At 40.4% G+C, this 25,523-nt stretch overlaps 1 protein-coding gene across 7 annotated transcripts in view; it reads right to left on the bottom strand.

The window, feature by feature from the left end:
* The window catches only part of NPAS3 (neuronal PAS domain protein 3), an 874,684-nt gene that overhangs the window by 830,537 nt on the left and 18,624 nt on the right, over positions 1-25,523 (bottom strand). The window lies entirely within an intron of this gene.

Raw genomic sequence — 25,523 nt, 5'->3', positions numbered from 1 at the left:
GTCTCTCCCTAAGCATGCTGGTTACTGTCAATACTATTCTTAGCCATTTAACTTAACTGAAGTCTAAGTGCCTAACTTGTGGCTGGGGGTTCTATGAAGCAGCAAAACTACTGAAAATCTGGCTCTGCAATGTTTAGTGGTGCAACACCTAATACTTTTTGTGGATCTAGCCCTAAATGGCTGGTTATAAAGAAAGTCTTCTTTGGCAGAGCAAACAACTGGGAAAGACTTCCCTTAAATCCCAGGCACCCCAAACCATCCTTCCTCTAATGAACTATATCTATGAAGATAACTAAGATAAATGGTTGATTAAAATTGGTGAAGTGGATTAGGAGGTAGTCGTTTCTATCATTAATAATACAGCAAACTGGGATACTACAATATTTCCCACAGGACTATTATTTCTCTGTTTGGATTTCAGGCCAAAGACTGCTATTAGTTTATTAACTAGAAATCAGAATCTGAAGTTATTTGATGTGCGTATTCACAAACCCAAACACTATACTAAAGCCTTTCAATAGGTGGTACTGACAGCCAATTAGAGCTCCAATACAAGAAGCTCTTGAACGTGGCTGTCCCAGAGACTTGCCTTAATGGTGGGGAGACTCCTCACCCCACAGCAGTTGCAATAAGAATAATACAACCCTGGTCTGCCTGCTCCCCACAGGGTCCATATACATTCCTTGTCACTTCCCCCAAAGCAGAAAGGCTCCTCTTCACTTATGAAACCCTGCAAAGCACCCTCTGCAACAACCTCAGAAAGGGAGTCAGGTACTAGGAAGCCCACCTCAACTTAAAATGGCTTAAATCTTCACATGGGAGTCCATGGTGGCAGAAGATTCCAAGGCTATAATTTGCTCCTCTGTTCTGCACTATATGTTTATTTGGGTTTTCATAGCAATGATTTTCACTAAAGGCATTTACTATCCAGTTATGCAAACTGAAGTCATACCCCTTGCCTATACCATTCAGTCTGCCGTATTTCTTTTCTCCTTCTATGAAGGCAGAGATCCATTGATCTGTGACCAGCAAGTATCCATTGATACTGCCAGCAGTAATTAAATTAACATTTTTCATTGTTACACTCTGGACAACCAAATCCTTGCATGTATTAAGAAAAAAAACCACTGAAAAAATAATTTCCAAAATGTATCATCTCTTTTGCACATTTTGTTTCTTTTCATAATAATTTCTTAACCTTATCTAAAACTTCTTTTCTTGCTTACCTATCATTTTACTTTCTTGTATGTCTACTCCACATACCAAAGAAAATTGTTCTAAATAAAAATGCAATAGTTATTGTCCAACCAATGATGTATTGATATTTTTAAGAAAAATAAACACATTTCTATTGTATGACTTCTGGGAATCATTTGTTTCTCTTATTAATACTGAAGTTTTCATATTATGCTTAAGTAGTACCAATACCCATATAACAAATGAATCAGCAATATAAAACTAAGTTTTCAACAAAAGATTTATTGCACCTGTTTTATTTAATGATATGCTTCACAGTGTCTAATAAATTACTTAGTGCCCAAAAATCAAAGTATAAATTCAAACATTAGAGGTTACCTATAGCTATATACACTTCGCCAGAACCTGGAAAAACAATTCTAGTTAGTTTATTGTGTTCTTACATACAATATAATGTTATTCATTTTAAAGAAACATTGCTACAAGGTCTAATAAATCGATGCATTTAAAAGGTAAAAGTTTGCATGAACATGATTCTGCTGTATTTTCTCCCACTTTTTTCAGCATTCATTTTAAATGTAACATTATTTTAGATGACCAATACTTTTAAACATGCTGTATAGTGTGGAACATTCCTTTATTCTGATGTCATGCACAAAGCATTTTTCTCAGAGACATCTTTTGTAGTTGGAACCAAAAGGCAAAAGAAATTGGAGATCTCAAGGGGGGGAAATGGCTTAAACTGCCCAATTCAGTCACTTTAAAAACTTGGTGTCAGGGACATACATATTTTTTTAGCCATGACCACTTAATATGGTCTACTTGTAAGTGAATGCTTCCTCGCTACTTTAAAGCATTATACTTATTTTCACACAGTTGTTTGATCAAAAATTCTTTGCATTATTGTACTGTATCACAGGGAAGTTAGCTATAGTTTCATGAAAGACGTTTTCATTCCTGACTGGCATCTTCTCAATAGCAGGGGCCCAGGCACACCGCTCTCTTCCAGGCAAACCTTTCTGCTCTTAAACAGTACAGCATTCATAACTTACTTTCAGCACCACAGGGCAGCTACACAGAAAAGCTTCTCCATCTTAATAGGTTACATCACAGAAAAGTCCACCATTTAGCCTAGGTAAAAAACATGAATGCATGCCTCATTCAATCCTCCACCCTGAAAGGAAAATCAATTCATATCTACCCCAAAGCCACAGATCTTCATTCCCACACTGCAGTCTCATCAAGGCTAAAACACTATGCTGCTATCAAATTTTGTGTATAGCTAACCCCACTTTTTTTATTATATATCATAGTTCCCAATTCAATATATGAAGAGAAAAAAGTTACCCAGAAAAAAAAGATTTTAACAGAATATATTCTTCACAGAGCCTGAAACTTCTTTAGCTTTCATTCCAGCATTTGTTTTGAATTCACATAGCATGATACACGATACCATACCCACAATTCTAATCCGCCTTTACTGTGCACATCTTATACGTGTAGGGTTATAAAGGGAATGCAAAATAATGGGTGGGTCTACATGAGATGCTTACTGTGTGTTAGTCTAAAAACACTGCGCAGTAATGTGGTGGTTAAAAACCGTGTTAATAGCCTATTGTGCACTGTTATTAGGTTACTGCGAAGTAAGGGTCACAAAATAAACGTACGCCGGTGCTGTGCAGTTTAGTGCTTCATTAAGGAAGTACTAAATTAAATGTGCAGTAATTAAGGCGTATTAATGAATGTGTAGATGCACCCAATGTATAGCAAAAAGTTTTATCAGCATGACCTAGAAATGAACAGCAAAGCAACAAATGGGTCATCCAAAAGGCAGTTAATAAAATGGCAGCTGATAATAGTATTACTGACCATTATGCCCAAACAAATCATTGTATGTTTTACATACACTACAAATGATGCACTACATAAAAATATATATAAATATTGAAAAGGTTAGATCATTTTAAAACATTTTATTGGGATTACTGTTTGGATCCTTATATCTAAAAAGAAAAAGGCCTCAGATGGAGAATAAGAACCTGTAAAATAAACTTCCCCATTTCCAATAGCATGTTTAGTTCTAGTCCCACATGTAAACATACGGAGTAGGAAAGACTGATCACTAGCAGCCACCATGTATTTGTTAAAAATACATCATGTCAAACCAACTTGATCCATTTTGACAAAGTAACTAGTTGGATGAATGAGGGGAATGCATATATATGGACATTAGTAAGGCATTTGATAAAGTCAAAGGATCACAGGAAAGTAGGGCTGGAAGGGACTTTAAAAGCTCACTGAGTCCAGATCCCTGCCCAAGGCAGGATCACCCCTGACTAAACCATCCCAGCCAAGCATCTGTCCAACCTTCTCTTAAAAACCTCTGGGGATGGAGATTTCATAACTTCTCTAGGTAGCCTGTTCCAAGGCCTCCAGGTAAGGCCTTACCAGTACTAAATGGACTTGATCTCCATGTGATGCTCTTGTTAATACAACCCAGTATACTATTGGCTTACAAGGGCAAACTATTGGCTCTTATTCAGCTTATGGTCTACTGCAGCAGTGGGTAAAATGTGGCCCAGCGGCCGGATGCGGCCCGCCAGGCCATTCTATCTGGCCCGCGGGGCCCCTAAAAATTTAGAAAATTAATATTAATCCGCCCTGGCCTGTCATGTGGTCCTTGATGACTTGCCGAAACTCAGTAAGCAGCCTTCTGCCCAAAATAATCGCCCGCCCCTGGTCTACTGTAAGCCCCAGGTACTTCTCTGTAATACTGCAGCCAAGCCACTTGTCCAATATATCTACTGCACCACAAATTAAGAGCGCTGGCTGCAACATATTGTCTAAAGTATAAAAAATTTCAAGTAGATGAAATCCTCTGATCCTCTTCTCCCCAGTCTGCTGCCCTGTTTTCTGCCCTAACCTTGCCACCCCATCGGCTGCTCTGCTTTCTGCTTCTTGCCCTAAGTGCCACTGTGCTGCTTATCTTCTCCCTCCTCTGTTGTGTGCCACACAGGCTGCCAATGCCAATTGTGGTATGTGTGCTGCAGGCTGGCCACCCCCATTTTGTTATTTCAAAACTTAGATCCCATATATATTCAAATCAAAATAGCTAATCTTGCCCCTTTTTGGCTCATGAAATCGCCAGCAATGAATAACCTATTTGTTTCTATTCCTCTACGTTGTCCAAAAAGATAAGGAACGGATGCACCTGTTAGCTAGTTCTAATATAATCATCAATATGCAGCAGCATAAAAAATGTAGTAGATGCCAGAAAAGTAACTGTTTAAAAATGATACCATCTTACTCAGGGGTATAATGACAGTACTTTTATGAGGAAAAAAAATACTATTTTCTTCTTCTCTACTGCAGAGCCAACACAGCTATAGGACAGTACACTGGATTTTGCATAAACTAGAACATCAACAGAATTGGTAACAAGATTCCAGCTGCAGATTATTCATTGTTGGTGATTCATGAACCAAAAAGAACTGAGCCTAATTTCCAAATTCCAGATTGAGTTTATGGCACAGTCAAGACAAGCAAAGTTTTACTTACACATTTTCTCCCCCTTACTCTACCAAAAAAATTAGGTTACTCTTGTAGCGCTGTGAAGACAAACAGCTTCTTATTGACAAGAAAAAATAATACAAATGCATCAGTCTTTTTTCCATCACAAATACATATAGTATGTTTGTTAAAGAGCACTTCAGTTTAAAAGAGGAAAAAAAAACCCCATTACTGCTGTTAAAGGAAATGTTAAATACAGAGAAACTGTCCAAAAACATTTTTCCATGTGAATATGATGCTAGGTTATCAACTGTGTGGAGTGTTGCTAAATAGGTTAATACATTTTACAGTAATTTTTAATTTTCATTGAGGAAAGAATACAGTGCATTTTTTCAGACTGGTTTTTATCTTTTTCCAATTTCGACTATACTTCAACATCTATTTTCCCACAAACATTCAAAAACTGAATATATGTTTATAGTAACTGTTCAAATGAGGGAGGGAGAATACATGACTGAACAATTTAAATGACAGGCTCAAACGCATAAATTCACAAGGAACACTTATGCAAAATACTTGTGTGTTAAGATACATTCACTTTAAAGTTTATGCTGCATTTGTAATTCAAAATAAACTGTATATACACATATACATTTATATATAGATATAGCTATATCTATATATATATAGATATCTATCTATCCATCTATACTATATCTAGAGATATAAAAAAGAAACGCTCAATAAAAAAAGAAACATTGGTAAAGAGTTTCTCAAGATAGAAAAGTTCCCACCCTGAATAAATCACAAATTTGGCAATCTGGTTTTATAAACTTTAAAAAGTAACAACTTAACACTTAGTTTCCATGGCCCACTGAAGTGTGCTATAAATTAAATGACAGCAATGACTCTTCTGTATCTATGCTTTACTGTAATTTTGAATGTTTGATTATTTATTAGATAGCCGCTATATGCAAAACATCAATGTTGACCATAATATTTTGGAAGGGATGCAGACTCACAAAATGATGGAACCTTGGGATACTAGGAAGCAAAAGCACCTTTTTATAAAAAATTAATTTAAAATTTCAACTATGGACTGTTGCCAGGTCTACTGGCCCAGAGGTAATGCTGTATATTACTATGACACAGATATAGGTTAAATCTCCAGTCTGCCTATAGCTTCTTAGGCTGGCACAACCTGGGGTGAGAGGAATGCCTCTTGTTATCATGCACACACCACTTCAACTGATTAAAGGACAGCACAGATAGGCTCCGAAGAGAATCCCATCCTCCTCACCAAGGAGGCTGTGTCTTTGAGCATGGTGAGAGGTTAAAACAGAGTAGAAACAGAGTATATCCTCAGGGCTGCACCAGGGACATGAAAGGCAACTCAAGAAAGTACGTTATAATACAACAAAGACATCAAATAATTTTAGTTGGATAACTACTTTCTGCCTCTCAAAATTTTCTCTGCGCTTATGACTGGATACTCTACTTTCTTCCTTTCCTGTCATAAAATAGTTGTGCAGAGTTCCTGTGTTCTATTAAACAGCTGCTACATTTCAACTTAGCTAGCTATATTACAATGCTTATTTAAATTACTCCTATGCAATGAACTATCTGGTCCTTCTACACTCAAAAATAGGAACTTCTGGAAGGACTTGTGCAAAAAGGATTGAGTTGCCACCCAATCCTAGCTCTGTCATATCTATCAGCATTGAATCCCCAAAAGATCCCCATAAGCTGAAGCACAGAAAGATATCCAAAGGCTGGAGAAATCAGAAGAATCCACTTTCCACTTGGGTTCCACCCTTTCCTATTATTTACCAGTCCCTATTTAGATTATTCTTGATCTATATGGATAAATGTGTCTACGGTGACTGTATGGGTATCGAAGCTTAGCCAGAGTATAGGCCCAAAATACATTTACTGCTTTTGTTGTCTTGTGTAAGTTTTGTGATGACCAGGGATCCAGGTTTTCCGTTCACTGCAGAAAAGCATAGAAAAATGCAGATTTCTCTCTTTTCAAGAGAGAGATGGATTGATTTCTCCTTTAAAGGAGAAACACATGGGAAACCATGGGTTTCTCCTTGCAGGCTGGCAGAGTGCCAGTCTGCAAGGGCTGCTTAGCGCTGGGGGCAGCACACACAGAGCAGCCAAGCAGTGGAGGAAAACAGCTCCCTCCAGGTAAGTTTATGGGGTGAAATGGGGAGGCACAGGCAATGCAGTGGAGGGGACTGGAGAGCCAAGGTGGTGTGGTGAGAGGGCACTTGCTTCCAGAGATTTCTGCACCCATAGCAGTGGCTACAGCTGGGCCGGACCAGCTCTGGGCAGGAACCACCTCTGCAACCAGGAGGGAGCACCACACTGCCAAGGTGAGGTATGGCAATGGCAGCAGTATGGAGTTTTGCTCGCACTACTGCCGGGTGGGCAGGGCGTACCTCACCTTGATGGCTATGGTGCTCCCTCTTGCACCAGGTCCTGCCCACTGAGCCAGAGCTACTCTGGCCTGGCTGCAGCTCCACACACCGCTGTGCACAGAGAAATCTCAGAGGCCATGTGCAACCCCTACTCCCCATCACATCGTCTGTGCCCCCTCCTGCCCTCCATGTGTCAACTATGCCCACACACTCCCTTTGTCACATCCACTCCATTCCCCACCCACCCATTCCCTTCCTCACATATTAGGGAACTAGGGGCACGGGGGTCTGGGGCTTGGGAATGAGGGGCACTGGCAGGGCCAGGGAGATGCGAGTCATGAGTGACAGGCACCAGCAGGGCCAGGGAGCTGCGGGTTGAGAGTAAGAGGCATTGGCAGGTCTGGTGGGCTGCAGGCTGAAAGTGAGGAGCACTAGCAGGGCTGGGGTGGCTGTGGATTGGGAGTGAGGGGCAATGGCATTGGCAGGGCACTAGTGTATCAGGGCTGCTCAGCACCACAAAGCAGTGGAGGGCAACCGAACCCACTGCTGCTGAACCTGCATCCTGGTGAGCAGAAGGCACCTTGGGGGGGAGGGGGGGGGATCTGATTTCCTATGATAAAAAATCCCCAAATCAACACACACACACACATTTTTTATCAGAGAATTTAGGATTTTGATCAGATAATTTGGGATTTTTAAAAAGAGAAAACCAGGATGCCTGGCAATGACTTCAAGATTTTACAACTGGATTGCTTGGCTTGAAATATGACACTCTCCATTAATGTAGCTGAATGCAAAAGAAAAGGAAACAACTTTCTGATGATGTGGCTGCACAATGATAGTGAGGGTAAAACAGACATCTGTAGTCTTGTGCAAAGCACTACCAGTTCAAGACTGGACATAGATAATAAAAAGCTGCAAGGCTGTAAGTTCTCTGCATAAACCTCTAATAGAAAGCACCAAAGCAGGCCAGAGTGCTAAAGCACATAACAATATGAAAGATATATACTGCTAAAATATTAAATTGAAATACTATTTTCTAAATACCTTCCACAACATAAGTGGCCTGTATCTTCTTTCAAGACAGAGTATCAGTTTATTTCAAATTTAGAGATATTGGCCTTGATTCAAATTCATGGCAGTTATAGAAACCAATGTTCCATGGCTTGATTCAGGTGGCAAGCATTAAATCTTTTTCCTGCTGTCATGCAACAACAACTTTAATACAAATTAGCACTGCCAAACTCAGTTTCCTGAGCTCAGAAGTCCTTGATGCTACTCCTTGAATTTTATTCATACTTTCACATGGATTGTGCTCTTTTAAATTGTTGTAGCTGACAAAAAACAAAAAACTACAATTTAATGACAATAGAATCAGTATTATAATTTACTACACTGAAAACATTTAACATGCAGTTCTTCATTATTTTAGCACAGGTAAAACTCAATCAAGACTAGACAGTTTGCCTTTTTTTTTAACCTGGAAATTTGCTTACTGAGACTCAGATCCTCCCTTTAGATAGACTGTTTATACTGAATTCCATCCTGTCAATTATAATACACATTTTTTATTCTACCAATTCAGTTTTATTTCAGCTTTTCCTGGATTCCAGGACAAAACTGTCCAAGCCTCAGAAAACAAGAAACAACAAGCCAAAAACAAGAAGTTTTCCAATTTTCCTATTCATCGTGAATATACAGTTAACTAAACTTGACACGCCAGACAACTTAGGATGAGATCCAGAGAAATAGATTTGAGGCAGAGAAAGCATATTTCCACTTAAGAAAGAACTCTCTGTTTCCTAGATTAACCACTCCAGACTGATGGCCTCTTAATTGCACAGGCCCACAAAAAAAAAGTGTGGAAAGTATCAGTGAGTACCTAAGCCTCCTGGGTTTCCATCGTCATGCTCAAAAACCTCTGTCAAAAATTTGTATTTCAAGAAATGCCCAGTTCCAATTCCTAATACTTCCCATAGCATAAAACCAAAATGCAAAACCATTTCCTAGCAAAATTTCTGCCAAACCAGTCAATTCCTTCTGTTCTAAAATGAATCACTCACTCTCATTGAATATGCTCTCAATTTTATAGAATCACAGAGAAAATTAGGGTGACCTCAGGAGATCATCTGGTCCAACCCCCTGCTCAAAGCCCATCTCCAACTACATAATCCCAACCAAAGCTTTGTCCAGCCAAGTCTTAAAAACCTCCAAGGATGAAATTCCACCACCCCTCTCGGTAACCTGCTCCAGTGTTTTACCACCCTCCTAGTGAGAAAATTCTTCCTAATATCTAACTTAAACTTCCCTTGCTGCAACTTGAGACCCATGTTCCTCGTCCTGTCATCTGCCACCACTCAGAACAGTCTAGCTCTCTCCATCTGCTTCCGAACCACCTTCAGGTAGTTAAAGGCTGCTGTCAAATCCCCCCTAAGTCTTCTCTTCTGGGCAGGGCTGTCCCTAGAGGGGGGCGAATCAGAGCGATTGCCCCGGACCCTGCACTTTGGGGGGGCCACGTGGAGCTGGGTAGAGTGGCTGTGACCGTGGTGACTCTGCACTGCCACCAACTTCACATCCAACCGCTCAGCACCCCCCCATCCTGCCACCGAATCCGGCGCATCCAGCCTCTCGACACCCCTCCTCCTTGCAGCCAAATCCACCGCCAGCTTTCTCGCATCCAGGAGCGGGGCCCCACACAGGCTGATCTGCCCTCAGCTCCACACCCTCCTCGGGTTGTCTGGGCTAGGGACAGACATTACACATAAACCAGTTTAAGTGATCAGAAACTGGTTTAAACATGCAACAGATGTTCAGCGCACATAAACCAGTTTGACATAAACTTGGTTGAATGTAGTATCAGACTTAACTGACGTAGCTCAAACTGGTTTATGCAACGTCTGTCCCAGATCCCTTGCTGGTTTAAGATAAACCAGACACCTGCAGCATCCTGGATGCTCTCTGGGCTGGGCTGGGCTGGGCTGGGCTGGGAGCTCTGCTCCATAGCAGAGCTGGCCCCTTCCCTTTGCTCCCTGGCTGCAGCTCCCCCACTCCGCTTCACCACTCCCTGCTAAGCAGGAATTCCCCCTTCCCCTCTGCCATGCTGACGAGGTGTCCGTGTATTAACTAGCAGACCACATGCTGGCTACCATCTGTACTGAATCAACAGGTAGAATCAATGAGTAGCTGGTAATGTCCCTCTGTTGTTTCCTTAATTGGGTGATACACACTGAGCTAAGCACAGCATCCTGCAAGATCCTGGCCACACCCCTCTCAGCTCCATGCCTCAGAAGGGAAGGGGGGGCTGCTCTAACACCCCCCAGCTTCTAGCCTGAGCCACTACAGGCATGTCCCTGCATTTCTGGGATGTCTGTCTGGTTACAAAACGAATTTAGCCTAGCCAGGTTAGACTAACCTGCAAGATTGAATCAATTCAGGTTCAGCCCTTTTGAATATCTGTCCCTAGCCCTACAAACTAAATAATCCCAGTTCCCTCAGCCTCTCCTCACAAGTCATGTGCCTCAGCTCCCAAACCTTTCTTGTTGCCCTCCACTCTCTCCAGTTTGTCCACATCCTTTCTGTAGTGGGGGCCCAAAACTGAACACAGTACTCCAGATGTGTCTTCACCACTGCTGAATAGAGGGGAATAATCACTTCTCTGGGCCTGCTGGAACACCAATGTATCCCAGTACGCCAGTAGCCTTTGTGGCAACAAGGGCACACTGTTGGCTCATTTTCATCTTATTGTCCACTGTAACCCCCCAAGTCCTTTTCTGCTGAGCTGCTGCCCAGCCAGTCAGCCCCCAGCCTCTACTGGTGCAGGGGATTGTTCTGTCCTAAGTGCAGGTCTTTGCACTTGTCCTTGCTGAACCTCATGAGATTTCCTTTGGCCCAATCCCCCAAATGGTCTAGGTGACTCTGAATCCTGGCCCTACCCTCCAGCATATCTACTACTCCCCCAGGTTGGTGTCATCTGCAAACCTGCAGAGGGTACACTCTATGTCACTTTCCAGGTTGTTGATGAAGATATTGAACAAAAATGAACCCAGGACTGACTCCTGGGGTACTCCACTTGATATTGGCTGCCAACTAGACATTGTGCCATTGATTAATACCCCCTGAGCCTGATGCTCCAGCCTGTTTTCTATCCACCTTAAAGTTCATTCATCCAGCCCATACTTCTTTAGCTTGCCTGCAAGAAAGTTTTGGGAGACTATCAAAACCCTTGCTAAAAATCAAGGTGTACCATAATCACTGGTCTTGCTGCATCCACAGAGCCAGTCATCTCATCATAATCAAGTTGCTCAGGCATGACTTGCCCTTGGTGAATCCATGATGACTGTTCCTAATCACCTTCTTCTCCTCCAAGTGCTTAGAAATGGATTCCTTGAGGATCTGCTCCTCTGTCCTTCCTGACCAGTTTGTACCCATCCATGACAGTGCTCCAGTCATACAAGCTATCCCACCAAGTTTGGTATTCCAATCATATCACAATTGTGTGACTGTGCAAGAACTTCCAATTCTTCCTGCTTGTTTCCCAGGCTGCATCCATTCATGTACAGGTACCTGAGGTAACTAGTTGATTGCCCTGATTTCTCATGAAGTATGAAAGCACCTCCCCAGTTGCCCCCTCCTGCTTGTTCTTCTTCCAAGTCTCCTACTTCCCCACTTACCTCAAGGCTTTGGTCCCCATCCCATGACGAACCCAGTTTAAATCCCTCCTCACTTGGTTAGCTAGCCTGTCTGAGTTAGGCAGGTCATCTGCTTGTTTCCTTCCTGTATTATTTTTAGTCATTTATAATCAGGGAAAACCCAAAAACCAGTTGGGATTTGAGAACTACATAAACACATAAGAGACAATCCCTACCCTTATGTTCTATAAAGGCAATAACAAACAACCAGCCTGCTGATTATAGACACGTGCATAGTTATTTCTGCAGCAAAGGGAATTTTTCACATAGACTTTAGGTTTCACCGACGTTCAGGTTTTAAACAATTATTGCCCCTCCCATTTCCATGCACTTTTCTATTTAACTAATGCTCTGTCTATCTAACTTTGGTCTTTTCCCAATTTATAATCTTAGATACTTTTATTTTTAAATAATATTCATGTACGCATTTTACGCATTCACATATATTTAATTTATCACTTGCTTCTTTCTATTTCTATTTAACTATAGCTTTTCCTATACTTTTCTTATATTTTAGGTCTTGCCTTTCTTTTAATTAAATTCTAGATTTTGACCATTCCCTTTGTTAAAAAAAGTTCCATAACCTTTCTTATATTAGAATTGTTTTAGCTCACGCTTCTTTATTTTAGCAATAAATCAATCAGTTCCTCAGGCCACTGACAGACATTCATTTAAAGGTGCAACGGGATCTGATCCTATGTATAGCAGGATGTGTGATGTTGGGATCAAGGATCAATGTTTGGAATGATTATAATGCTAAATTACTAACTAGGACCCAATCTAACTTTCTCAAAAATCACTTGAAAGACTTCCTTGACTTCAGAGGGCTGAAATGAGACAGCTGCCTAAAAAATCAGACACCTTCAATATAAGAGGCCTGATTCTGAGAAGTACTGATCAGCTAGTTAGCACTGACATACAGATGACACCTAAAGTCAGGCAACTAAATTTCAGAATGTTCGTGTTGGTGGTTAGGTTAAGATTTTCTAAACTTTGGATCTAAATCTGAACAGGTAAAAATACATGTACAAGTGGAGAAGAAACTACAGAAAAAAACAACAAGAAAACTAGGAATAGTTTTTTGATTGGATTTCCCTACTCTATTATATACACCAAGCTAGTTAATCACCTCCTGTGAACGCTAGCACATTTCCACTAAATTCAGTGGAGTTACAACAATTTATACCAGCCAGGAATTTGGCTTAATATGTTAGATTTGGGCGGGGGTATGAACATAACCTTTTATGCCAATAAGGTTAAAATACACTTATTGAAGTGGCTCTGATAAATACAAGAGGGGTTGATGACCACATGTCCTTCCTATAGATATGGTAAGAACGTCACATGTCAAGAAAGAATGGCTAAATATAATTTTGCAACCAGTAACAATACAGTTTAATATAACTTTATCATTAAACATGAAGGCTGAACACCTCCTGCAACTACCCACCTACTAGTATGTTAGATGTCCTTTGGGGTATTTGCAGAAATAACTGGCACAGACCAAAAATGTATGTTAATAAAGTATGAGCTTAAACAAACATATTGATAATTAGAAACTAGAACACCCTTCCCAGTGAGATGGCATTTTAGCTATTTAGGACTTTAAGTAGCATATAAAACCAATAGGAGTCGGCCATTTGTGAAAACTTTGGCCACACATGGGCATTACATTTATACCAGCAGAATCACAGCTTTCCTTACAGAAACCACAAGCATGTAGGCATTCACACATTTTCTCCTGGAACAACAATGGCATTTCCAGGAGAAAAGTAACCCATCTCCAATCAGTAGAGGTCTCTCCTGAGGTATTTTCTCCAAGGAAAACAAACACCTGTACACTTCCTCACTGTTCAACTCCTCTTGGGTACCAGGAGAAACTGGGTGGCAGGCAAATGCTCCCCACACATTTCTGAGACCAAATCACCCCACTTTGGGGAACGAGTGGGAGGAGAAACAGTCACTGCTCACCTCCTCTGATTCAGGGACGAGTTGAGAGGTAGGGAAAGCTTCCCACCCCCTTGCCTTCCCTAGACCAGGATCTCTCTGTGCTGAAGAAGGCGCAGGGGTATCTGCTCCTGCCCCTACAGTAGTTTGGGAGGGAAGGGAAGGAGCAGCCAGTCCCCACCCACCCACCCCTCAGACTAGGATCCCTGAGTAGAGGAACAGAAACTGTTCCGTTGCTCCAGTCCCCGAGAAGTGAGAGGGATGGAGCAGCCAATGTTCCCTGCACTTTCTCCACACAAGAATCACCCAGTTTTGAGAAGGCAAGAGGAACAGAAGAAAGGATGCAGTTGCAGACTGAACATCCGTACTGTTCCCTTTCCCCAAAACATTTCTAGCCATGAAAAATTTCCAACATTACAAATGAATGCCCAAGAACGTGGCATGCCCCCAGAGGCTGGGGGGGCATGGCAAGCTCCCGCAGGTGGCAATGGTGCTGCTGGCAGCGGAAGCGTGGAAGTGGAAGTGGCAAGCAGGGAGCTCCCGCAGGCGGCCATAGCGCTGTCAGCGGCAAGAGGTGGTGGCATGTGCCAACCAGTGGTTGGCGACCACTTGCAGATGCTGCCAGCAGCAGCAGCCAGCAGCTATTGAGGACCACCCGCGGACACCGCTGGCAGTGTCGGTGGTGAGCAGCAAATGGCCTCAGGCACCATCGGCAGTGCCTTTTCACAGGGGATCTACCACCATGCTCAGGGGGTGCATGTGCACCTGCATACACCCCCTATGCGTTGCCAATGTGAATGCCTGTTCATGGTCTTTATCTAACTTATTCTTTCTGGTTTGGTTTCTTTGCTTTAAAGGGGTGGAGAAAAGGATAGCTTTGGCTTATGGCCTAAAAAGACTGAAGGACTCTCACACCCTCACTTACAGAAGTCACTTTCAAATTCTGCAAAGGTGGATTGTTTTCTCAAACATTAGCTAGTAAGCACAGTGATTATTTTAACGTTATCAGTCAAAATCAAATTAAAAGGTATAATTGTAATTACTGCCCTAGTCTAGTAGGGATAAGTAATAAAACAACTGAGCCAGTCTATGGGTTTGATCTAAAGACCCTTGAAATCACTGGGGGATCTTTCCACTGACTTATTTTAGTAGGGTTTGAATTAGGCACAAGATGGTCATTACTCACTCAAGATTCCTCACTGAGAAGCTGTAAGTAAAGAATTATCCTCCTTCATTTATGAGGAAACGAAAGTCATCTACTCACTAACCTTAGGGATTTTTCTCTACACATTTTCTCACACTCAAGCCCAGGGTGACAGTATCAATGGACTACCTGTGACAACAAATGTTGGGTACTGCTGCCAGCATGGGGCTACCTTTAACCCAATACATTGAACTAAAACACCATCCAGTGCACCCAGAGAATGATCAGCATCCAAATGGTCTGTGCAGCCACTAGCTAAACCTTTTGTTTCATAAACATATAACAAGTAAGTACTGCTATGCTAGGGAGGTAAAAGGTAAGACAACACTGGTTTAAGGGTAGGATAATTTGTTACAAAAAAATTCAAACTGTTAGTTATCTGTCTTCCTGCCTACTTCGGATGTAGGCCTGGAAGGTAAGACAGCCTACTGGTTTGAACGAGGGGCTCTTATACTTGAGAATATTTAAAAATATGTGAGAACGAATTTTTTCACTCAGTTGCACCATCTAGTTTAATTTTTTCAATCAAACAAATTTGCCGAAATACATTTGTATATATTTTAAAAATTCACTAGGTTCCTGAGGTGCTACTTTAAAAAACAAAGTTAGTGAGAGCTATGTCTGAATAAGGAATGTAAGAGCAGGTCTTTGAGTTAGCAACATAATATCCAACAGCTATCTTGGATTTTGTCTCATTTGACAAGTATATCATAGGTTTAAATGAGTATTAAAGCAATGCTTTTTTTTCTGAAAATTTTTGTATTCTACTGTAGAATATACTGACAAACTGAGAAAACCTTTTATTAATTAAAGGTCTGACTCTGTAAGATCTCTTTATTCAGTAATTAATTTGAAAACACCGGAGCATAGTTTGAAGAACTGGACCACAAGTTCTCATATTATTTTCAAACACAAAAATAGCATGAAGATGAAAGAATACTTGTGTGCATTATACTCTTGTGGTATCCTCACGCTATAAAAAGAGTTAACACATAGTGAATCTTATTGTGCATTCATTTGTATGAATAAATAAAAATAAAAATAATTCTGCATTATTACTCGCAACCAAGTTGCAAAGTCAGTTCACAGATCCATGTTCCTAGGCCTCAGAAGTTTAAGAACAAATCCTGGCCACAGCAGTCAGCTGCAAAATTTCCATTTGCTTTAGTGAGGGCAGGATTTCACATCTTAAAAAGTTCAGCTGTTTCTTTGGTCCCTCCCCTGTCACCCCCCCCCCTACAAAATCACTGTCTTTCTGGCAATTATAATGAATCCAATCCAACTTCTATGGAGAATTGGATTAGGTCCAATGTTTGCATAATCCTCTTTTCTGAAAAGCACCCAGGAGAATAAATTAAGAGAATCAAACACACAGTGTGGACAAATTTTTTTGAATACAACTAAGTGATTTAGGAACTGAAGTCCCATTTTCAAGAAACAAAGGCATTTGGGAGTCCACACTGCTCTGATTTTAAATGAAACTAAAGCCTCCAAGTGTGCAAATCTCTCTTCAAAATAAGATCTAGATTGGATGTTTAATACATACTTTTGAAACTTTACTGTAACATTTTAAAAAATGATTGCACACACAGCTGCCAATACAAAGAGGCACTCCTTTTAATTAACTTGTAATTTTTAAACAGTATTTAGAGATCTGTTGAAAAAGTACAGAACTATAAACTGAAACATCAATGAACTGATGCTTCAATTTCTTTGGCATAACTTTAGTATTTCCATTATTTATACTTGTAAGTGAAACACAAAAGCAATACATTATCTATCCTTAAGATAAGGAAAGCTTTGCTTTCTCCTCTCAATTAATCTGGTCTCTCAGGAGTTCCACATTAAAATAAAATTAAAGAAAATATCAATACTATTTAGAATTTCCATGTGTTTAATTATAAGCAGCAATTAATCAATTTTTTCTATTTCATTTCTTCTTGAGGGCATCTCACTGATAAACTAAAAAAAATCAACATCAATGTAGTAATCAAATAAACACAAAACTTTGAGGCACAAAATTGTTCACCCCATCCAGAGTATAACCTACAGCTAAGTAAATCCCATCATTTCCTTAAATTATCTGGAGAATTAATTTATTTTTCCAATAACACATTTTTGGCATATATATTAAAGTTCAATAATATAAGGCCAAATTCTGCTCTCAGTTACACTCTGCAACGCAGTGTCAATGGAACTGCCAGGCAGTAGCAGATGGCAGAATCTGACCTATAGAATACATCATTTATTTCTGATTATTTTTTATCAGAGAAAAAAAGAACTCATGACTAATCCATACTGATAGTTCCAGTCTGATTCTGAAGCTGGGCAAATGCAAACTTAAATCATTTTGACACTGTTATTATTACTGAATCCACTTTAAATGGTAGAATACTAGACAGAATACTAGAATGCTCTCTTCAGGATTTTAATATCAATGGATCAAAACAAATCATCCCGCACAGGCTTGGATTTTGATTTATGTGTTAGATTAGTTAAGAGTAGCACAGATTTTCCTTGGAACTCCTTGGTTTGTTAGAATACACAGTGTGTCTGACAAGCTGGCGCTCTCTAATACACCTCCAATTATTCTTTGTGAAATATATAAACCCCTCCTCCGACAGTGAATATTCCAACTGATTACAGCAGAAGCGCCCGTAAGTTCTTGTGATACTAGTACAGGTATTTCTGAAAATATTTAATGGATTAACTTCAATTTCCTCCTGGTATCCCAGCCAGCTCCATCATAAATCTTAATTTTAACGCAGCTTAATATTTTATACCACTTTTAAAATGTTGATCTTTCTCTAACAATTCATCCATTTCGGTAGCACAAATTCATTTGGGGTGTATAAGATTTATACTGTTCCCCCTTACTGTAGTATCTGAGTTTCTCCCTCCATCACTTCATCTCTGTTACCCTTCACTAGGAACCCTCATCCACCACACTAAACTACTCCACAATGAAACAGAGGGGACAAAGGAAGTTGGAGGCCAAACCTAAGTGATGTGAAGGAGTTCATACATTTTAAAACACAGTTGTTCAAATTCCAGTCATTTTAATACAGACAACGCAGAGAGGAATTAATCACTGAAACAGTAATGGCTACATATACTTCAACAGAAAAATCAGGGAAAAGCCTGGCCATTTTATTATAGCACTTTGGAGGGTTTATTAAGCCTTCTCCTACCTACTGCCCAATTCACACTGTCCAGAGCAAACATTTGCTTTGAAATATTATGGAATGTACTAATTAAACTCTGTCTTCATTATTGTAATTTTTATTTCTTAAAACACACACTTTGTTTAATTGTATCTTAAATTGTTGGTGAGAACCACAAAATCTTATACATATTCAACTCATCAATTTTCTAACAAAATTAAAATTTAGCAAAAAAGCTGACAAAACACAGATGGAATAGGACTGATTTACAAAGACTGAAACTGTGCTTTCTTAATTGTACTTTGTGATCTATTTCATGCAGCCTATGCTTAGCACCACACATTATCTAGTCTCTGAAAAGCCTTAAAGCCACAATTTTACAAAAGCTGGATCATTCCCTTTGCTCAAGAAAGTTGTTTGTTTTTAAATTGTTTCAGAAGATCCATAACAATCTTGGTTTTGACATTTTCTTTCTATTTTGGCTCTATTCAAAATAATTAAGTCACTACTTTATCAAAAAAGATCATACTACAAAAGGGTCCCATGTTTGATTTTCTCAGCACCACATATGATGAATAAAACTTCTTTGTAGGCTACATTACGCATTTATGATGATCTAACACAGGGTTTCTCAACCAGTGGGACATGAAGGTCCTCTAGGTGGGACTCGGGTCGTGGCGGCAAAACTGGAAGTGCCATGGTAGACTTCCGGTTTCACTGTTGCGCGCTTCGATTGGCCGGGGGGGGGGGGGGAGGAGGAGGAACCCTCTCCCCGCTCTTCAACTGGCCTCTGAGGATCCCCCGCTCATCAACCAATGGGACCAGGATTTTTCTACCTTACATAGATGGGACATAGGTTGCAAAAGGCTAAGAACCGCTGGTCTAACATATCTACAGTAAAATAACCATCCAAAAAAAATGGAACTGATTGATGCATATATTTTTGAGTTTCAGTTAAGAGAGTAATAACTAAATAAATACAGACTAAAGAACTTTCTGAAGGTGTGATACTGTTCTGATTAAAATAATGGAAATGTTCCCATTATTTTAAGCAGGAGGTGGATAATGACATAACAGTGGACCTATCATCCGGACTGAGAAACACTGGCAAGATGCTGGAAGTTTTCATCAACCCTGTCTGCTATAATTGTTTTATGAAGGTAAAAATTTACCCCTGTGCCTGTGATATTCTAGTAGATTCAAGGTGCTGGTGGTTTGTAGAAGTGAGTTTTATCCTAGAACTTCAGAGAACTAAATCTCTCTCAATCAATCCCCTTTTAACAGAATAATATTTCTATGAAGGTTTGGGTATAGCTGCTCTTTAAAGTTTTAAAAATCTCACTCTTTGAAAACTTGTTAAAAAATTTGTACCTATTAATATTTGCACTAAAAGCAGCATCATTAGCAGAGGTATGTTCTAGGGATTATTACAAGGCATACTTTTTCCAACTCTCATTAAATGATTTGTGCAGTGCTTCTTTTATGCTGCTCCCTGTAGAAGAAAACAATCTGTAGAGCTTTATAGGATCAAAATATTTTTATTAAGTAGCCTTGTTCTAAACAACAACAGCAAAAATAGTTATAGTGTTTTCTAAATTCAAAGCAAGATTAGTTTGAAAATTGATCTATTGTCACTCAAGGACATGGTTTTAAAAAAAATGCAATTGCCTACACCTACTAGATCATATAATTTTGCAAGGTTTCTCTTTTGAAAGATGGTTAAATTTTGGGTCCTACTGAAGTATAGTTTTGCCACCCATTTAATTGGAATCAGGGTTTCATTCACTGAAGACAAGTTATAGAAAACATGCATTCAGATGAAACAACATAATTATTATTGGTCATTTGGCTGCCAAATACTTAATTTATTTTGTTAAAATTTGAAATAGTAGCATCAACATAGTATTGCATGTTTTCCTGCAGAATCTTTTTTCAGATAGGGGGGCAACTCTATGTCACAATTTCAGCTCAGTATCAAGATGCTCTGCCAAAAGGAACAAGACCACTGATAGAAGTGTTTTTCTTAAAAATCAGGGGAGCAGTAACACAGCCAAATTTCCAGACCCATGGGGTGCCCCAGGCTCTATGCACTGGATCAGGCACCTGATCCCAGCACAGGACGGGGCAGGAGGAAGTGTCAGGCCCCAAGCTGTAAGTGCATGGGGCTGAGAGGGGACAGTCCCAGGCTCAATTCCAGCATGTGGGGCCTGTTCTGGACTGCAGACAGACACTATGCCATCATTCATCTTGACTGTAGGACCAAAAGTTTGAACACCACTGCACTATACCTATATAAAATAATAGCCTTAAACTGTCCAATACATCAGTAACTGGGGACTAGCAAGCAATTCAAGCTTTCAAATCCCCCTGGGCCTCTTCCTGCACAACTCCCTGATTCTGCCTCCTAAATCATTCTCAGTCACCTCAGATCTTCTGTAATGTCTCTTTCTGATTTTTCTGACAGTGCAAATGTATTATATTTTACAGGCTCTTAAGTTCACCCCTCTTTACCAATCCACTTTATGGCAAAGCTTAATAAACCAGCCTTTGCCTCCCCTTCTATGCCAGCTTAGGTAACAGAATGATTTAGTGAACCTCAGGTATTCACACTTGTCTTATGCAGAGTTATCATGCTCTGCAATATGCCTGAAGTCCAACCATCAAGTTTGAGAAGCAAAATTTTATGACCTACTTCTTGATCATATCTCTACACAAAGCTGGGCAACTGCAGATTTCTAGCTCTGGAGAAAAAGGTAACTCTGACTTACTTTTCCTCGATGATACAGTTTGGGGATCCTAACAGAGCAGAGAGAAGCACTGACTTATTCCTCATAATGGACAACTTCTTTGTTATTCACCAAGGACAGCTTGCCTTGTACATTTATTCCCCCATACCTGCTGTGTCCTCCTTCTGAAAGGACAGATATAGGAATAGAAAATACCAGCATATTTTATACCATGGTTTATGTCAATAGTGAAATTGTATGGCTGCAGTGTAAGGTACCACCAAGTTATATGAGAGTTGTGATCTTTCATGTTCTTCAGCCATTGTAATCCTTTATGATCCATTTCAAGAATAAAATGTCCTCCATATAAATAACTTTTGAGACTGTACTGCCCCTTTGATAGCTAAACATTTTGTCAGAAGTGGCATATCTGATCCATTTTTTAAAAAAAGCTTTCTGCTCCCATAGACCATGTATCATCTTCCTTCATTTGCTTCCTAATACTTCTTCCAGGACAACTCTAAAATCATCAACTCATGCTACAAATTTGGTTGAAAAATCTTGTTTTGAATATCTGTAAGGGCCTGCTAAAAATGAATTATCCACCAGCCTTTTACACGTTTGTTCTATTAAATCAATTCAGATGCTGCTAATGTTGTAAAGTGTCTTAAACTACTAATACACATAAAAAAAACTCACCTTGTTCTTTTTCTTAGATGTCTTTGAGAATGTACTTTGTCTATTTAATTTTCTGTAGTATTTTCTCCATTCTCAAAGCATTTCACATCTCACTGAGAATTTATATCAGACAAGACTAATTCATAGCACTACTTCACACTTTCTAAAGTTTTTACAGGACCTGCTATTTTCCCCCAGACACACACATAATACTAGTCTCCAGTTTCCCAGGATCTCTGAGAAATTCTCACAACTGTTGATCAGTCTTTCTCCTGGAACTTGATCAGTCTTTCTCCTTCCAGTAGTCCAACTTCCCTGGTTTCTCTTAAAACATCTAAGGTTCTTCAAACTCTTACTCAAGAAGACGCTCAAATGGAAGAAAGCTGTTGATGCCCAAGACACATTGTACAGGCAAATAAAACATTGGGGATACGTATGCCTGTCTGATATTGTGTTGTTAATGGATACTGGTGGCATGCTTCCGCTTCTAATTAAACACATCCAAAGTCTTTACAAAAGAGGACTAAATAAATTCAAGTCTCTAGTTCCTCATATAGTTTTGCATAATGTTGGACATAAAACTGGACTCCTAACCAATACTTGCTCTCATTCCAAAAGTAAGTTGACTAATATGTTCAACACTGAACACAGTATTAGTACCATTAATGTTCCCCAAAATCTTAAAGGAATCAGACTCAATGTTTCTGCTCTAGATTTTGGTTGCCATTCTTGCACCTAAAAATCCTTTCATTACTGCACTGAAGATCCTCCCTAGTATTCTGGCCTGACTTCTATCAACAGCTTACCAAATCAACCAGTTGCAATGGTTTTTTGCCTGGTGGTACTATTAGTCCAGAATCACTGTTGATAGGATCCACCCCTGACATTTGTACATAAATATTCACCAAGTCATCAGTCATGGCACAACAGGCATCCAATACCTTCCCTGCCAGCAGGGATATTAAACAGTCCATATATCTTGCAGCCAAATACACAATTTGCATTTCATCCTGATAATAAATTGTTCAGTATCCTCCTGTTCCGCATATGGGGTAATTTAGGCTCTCTTCATACAATTCTCCCTGAGAGCTCATTCAGTCTTTAAAACATGCTCATCTCACTCAAAGCCTGGTGCAAAGACTGACACTTCAATTCCTTCTTCAAGTCCCTATGCCAGTGTTTCTCAATCAGGGTGCTGGAGCACCCTGAGGTGCTGCAACATTTTCTGAAAGGCGCTGCAAGGTGTGAGGAGATAAATACAGGCTCAGGCTGTCCCCATCTTGCCGCTGTCCTGCCTCTACTGCCTGGCCCCTGAGCAAGGAGGTAAGTGCTACAATAAATCCACTGGTTTTTTAAATAGGATGCTGCCCAATTCACAAAGTTATAGAGGGGCACCTTGAATCAAATGAAGGGTTCTTTGAGACTAAAAAGGTTGAAAACCACTGACCTAGGGGATTGGTCAAGCTTCAGCTCCCTATCCTGCAGTTGTTATCCTTCAAATCTCACCTCTTTCCAATTCAGAAACTGTCAGAAAAAAATTACTCAGATCAGGAATGAGTGCCTTCATTGAAAAGGGGCAGTATACTATACCCAACTGCTGTTCCTCACAAAAAATTGCTTTGCATATCTGTAGCCTTCCACAAACAACCCACCATGAAAAGTGATCTTCTAAGCTACAGAAATTTTGGAAGTCAAGTGCTACCTTTTTTCACACCCAAATAAATTTGGAACAATACACTGTATGCAGATTTACAGTGAATTTACAGATCAAAATTTGGTCCAAACATCTGTATCTGGCAGGTCATTGTTAGTCTGATATGTTCTAGTTCTGATATGTCCCATTTGTACACATGCTAACATGTGTACACAATCAATGGAAGCTTCACACACATAAGAAGTGATCAGGTATTACATCATTCATACTAAGTGGCACGTACAGGGATAATTTGAGGATTACTGTTACAATAATTTTTTCCAGACGATACATCTATATTTAGGGACTACTCATGCTTGCTTCTAAATGCATGCCAAAATGTATTAAAAAGCACATGGTCAGGTTTTTTCTCTTTTTACAGGAAATTGCGTTGACCATATATTGGTTCAAACCAGCAATTTTCTTGACTTGTGAACAAATAAAAATATTTCTTATAAACCTTCTTTTTTAAAATCATGTTCAACAACTGCATTTATGACTAAGGCTGAGAACTGTCATGTATTGAAGAACTGTAAATCTGAAAATGAAATATTTTTTTCAGTTCAATTGAACTTATAATGGAAAATTCCTCTACTATAAATGTAGAGGACATAAACGTTTCAGAAATTAGTGCCTGAAGCTTTTGTCTATCAATCAAACTTCATACTGTTAATGCCTTTCTACAGTGTGTTGACTCTAGTTGCAAGATCTTCCCAGAATTCTGCTGTTGAATTTGTAGATTTACTGAAATAAATATATTTATCTTCAGCAATATTCCTTTATTTGCTATTATGGTAAGATGCCAAATGTACTGTATTGCAGTTTACAACCTAATATATGTTACTCTTTTCATTGCAAGGTTGAAAGCCATTTTAAGTAAACTGTTTGTCAATGAAGTTTCACAAAGACAAACGATATTGAAATATTCATACCTTTGTTAAAGCTGTCTATTAAATGTACCTTGTTTGATGGAAAAATGAAAATCACTAAATATGAATTTGAAATTAATGTAATCAATATGTTACAACATAAGTTTGTGGACAATTAAGAAAAAACAGAGGTTTAATATTAATTAGTTCCTTTAGACAAGGACTGATTTTCTGCTTGTTTGTACTCTACCTAGCACATGGATCCCCAATCTTGAATGGGGCCTTTGGGCACTATTGTATTAAAAGTGATAAATAAAAATAAAGTACAACTTTGCTTGTTTATGGTTGTGTCAAAGGCAGACTCAACACATGGCAAAAGATATAGCAGAAAGCACTGTAACCAAACTATCTTCTCAGATCCAAATGCAAACACCAAGTCAAGCAATACAAGGGATACAAAAACTACCAAGCTGAGGCCATTTTTCTTGATCATCTGCAAAAGGAGTTCCTCAGGCTGGCACAGTTGCAGCTTGCAAGAACTTCTTGCAAAAGGGGCAGCAAATCCTAAACCCTATCCTGAGGGGGAGAGAGAGAAGAAAGGGGCAGAGCCTAAGACTCAGCCAGGGCTTGGCTCAGGCTCACTTTCCCTTCTGGAGCCTTCGAGGTAAGTGGGGCTTGCAGGGGCCAGGGGGCCAGCTGGGGGCCCCCTCCAGCAAGGCTGGGAGGGGTAGGGGGGGCCCTGTAGGGCAGATACAGGCAACTGCCAGGGCTGGGGAGGTTGGAGGCTTTGAGAAGAGCCGGTGGGGTTCTGTGGTCGGGGCTGAGGGAATGCGGAGGTGTCCGCAAGAAGCCCCACATGGAGGACTGGCCCAGTGGTACATGAACTGGGAGCCATGCGCCATCAGACCAGGTGGGAAGCCGCACTTGGAGGCACGGAGACGTGCACTGTCGGGCTGGGCGGGCTCCTGCTTGCCTCCACGCGTGGCTTCCTGTTGGAGTACCGGAAGCCCCATGTGGAGGCACGGAGCCCACCTGGCCCAATGGCACACGGCTCCCAGTACATGCACCATCACGCCAAGCCAGCCAGCTCTGTGCCTCTATGTGGGGCTTCCAGCACTCCAGCGGAAAACCACCCATGGAGGCACGGAGCCTGGCCAGCCCAACGGGACATGGCTCCATGCAGATCCTGCAGTGCCGTGATCTGCATGAAGCCAGCCCAGTTTGGTGCAAAGTTTGGTGTGAAGGCACACACCAGCAGGCCGGTCTGGCTCCATACCAGCATGTGTAGCCCTTGGGACTCAGCCAGAGGCGCACACCGCCAAGGGCTCTGTCTGCTGTGGCCATGAGCACACCAATAGCCTGCTGAGCCGCTGGTGGTGGGGGCTGTGCACCACAAACCCAACACCTACCCACACCCCAACCAA

This window comes from Alligator mississippiensis, chromosome 2, assembly GCF_030867095.1.
Source record: "Alligator mississippiensis isolate rAllMis1 chromosome 2, rAllMis1, whole genome shotgun sequence".
NCBI classification, from domain to species: domain Eukaryota; kingdom Metazoa; phylum Chordata; order Crocodylia; family Alligatoridae; genus Alligator; species Alligator mississippiensis.
Note: the sequence above shows the minus strand (reverse complement) of the source record. Positions and strands in the feature narration are given on the sequence as shown.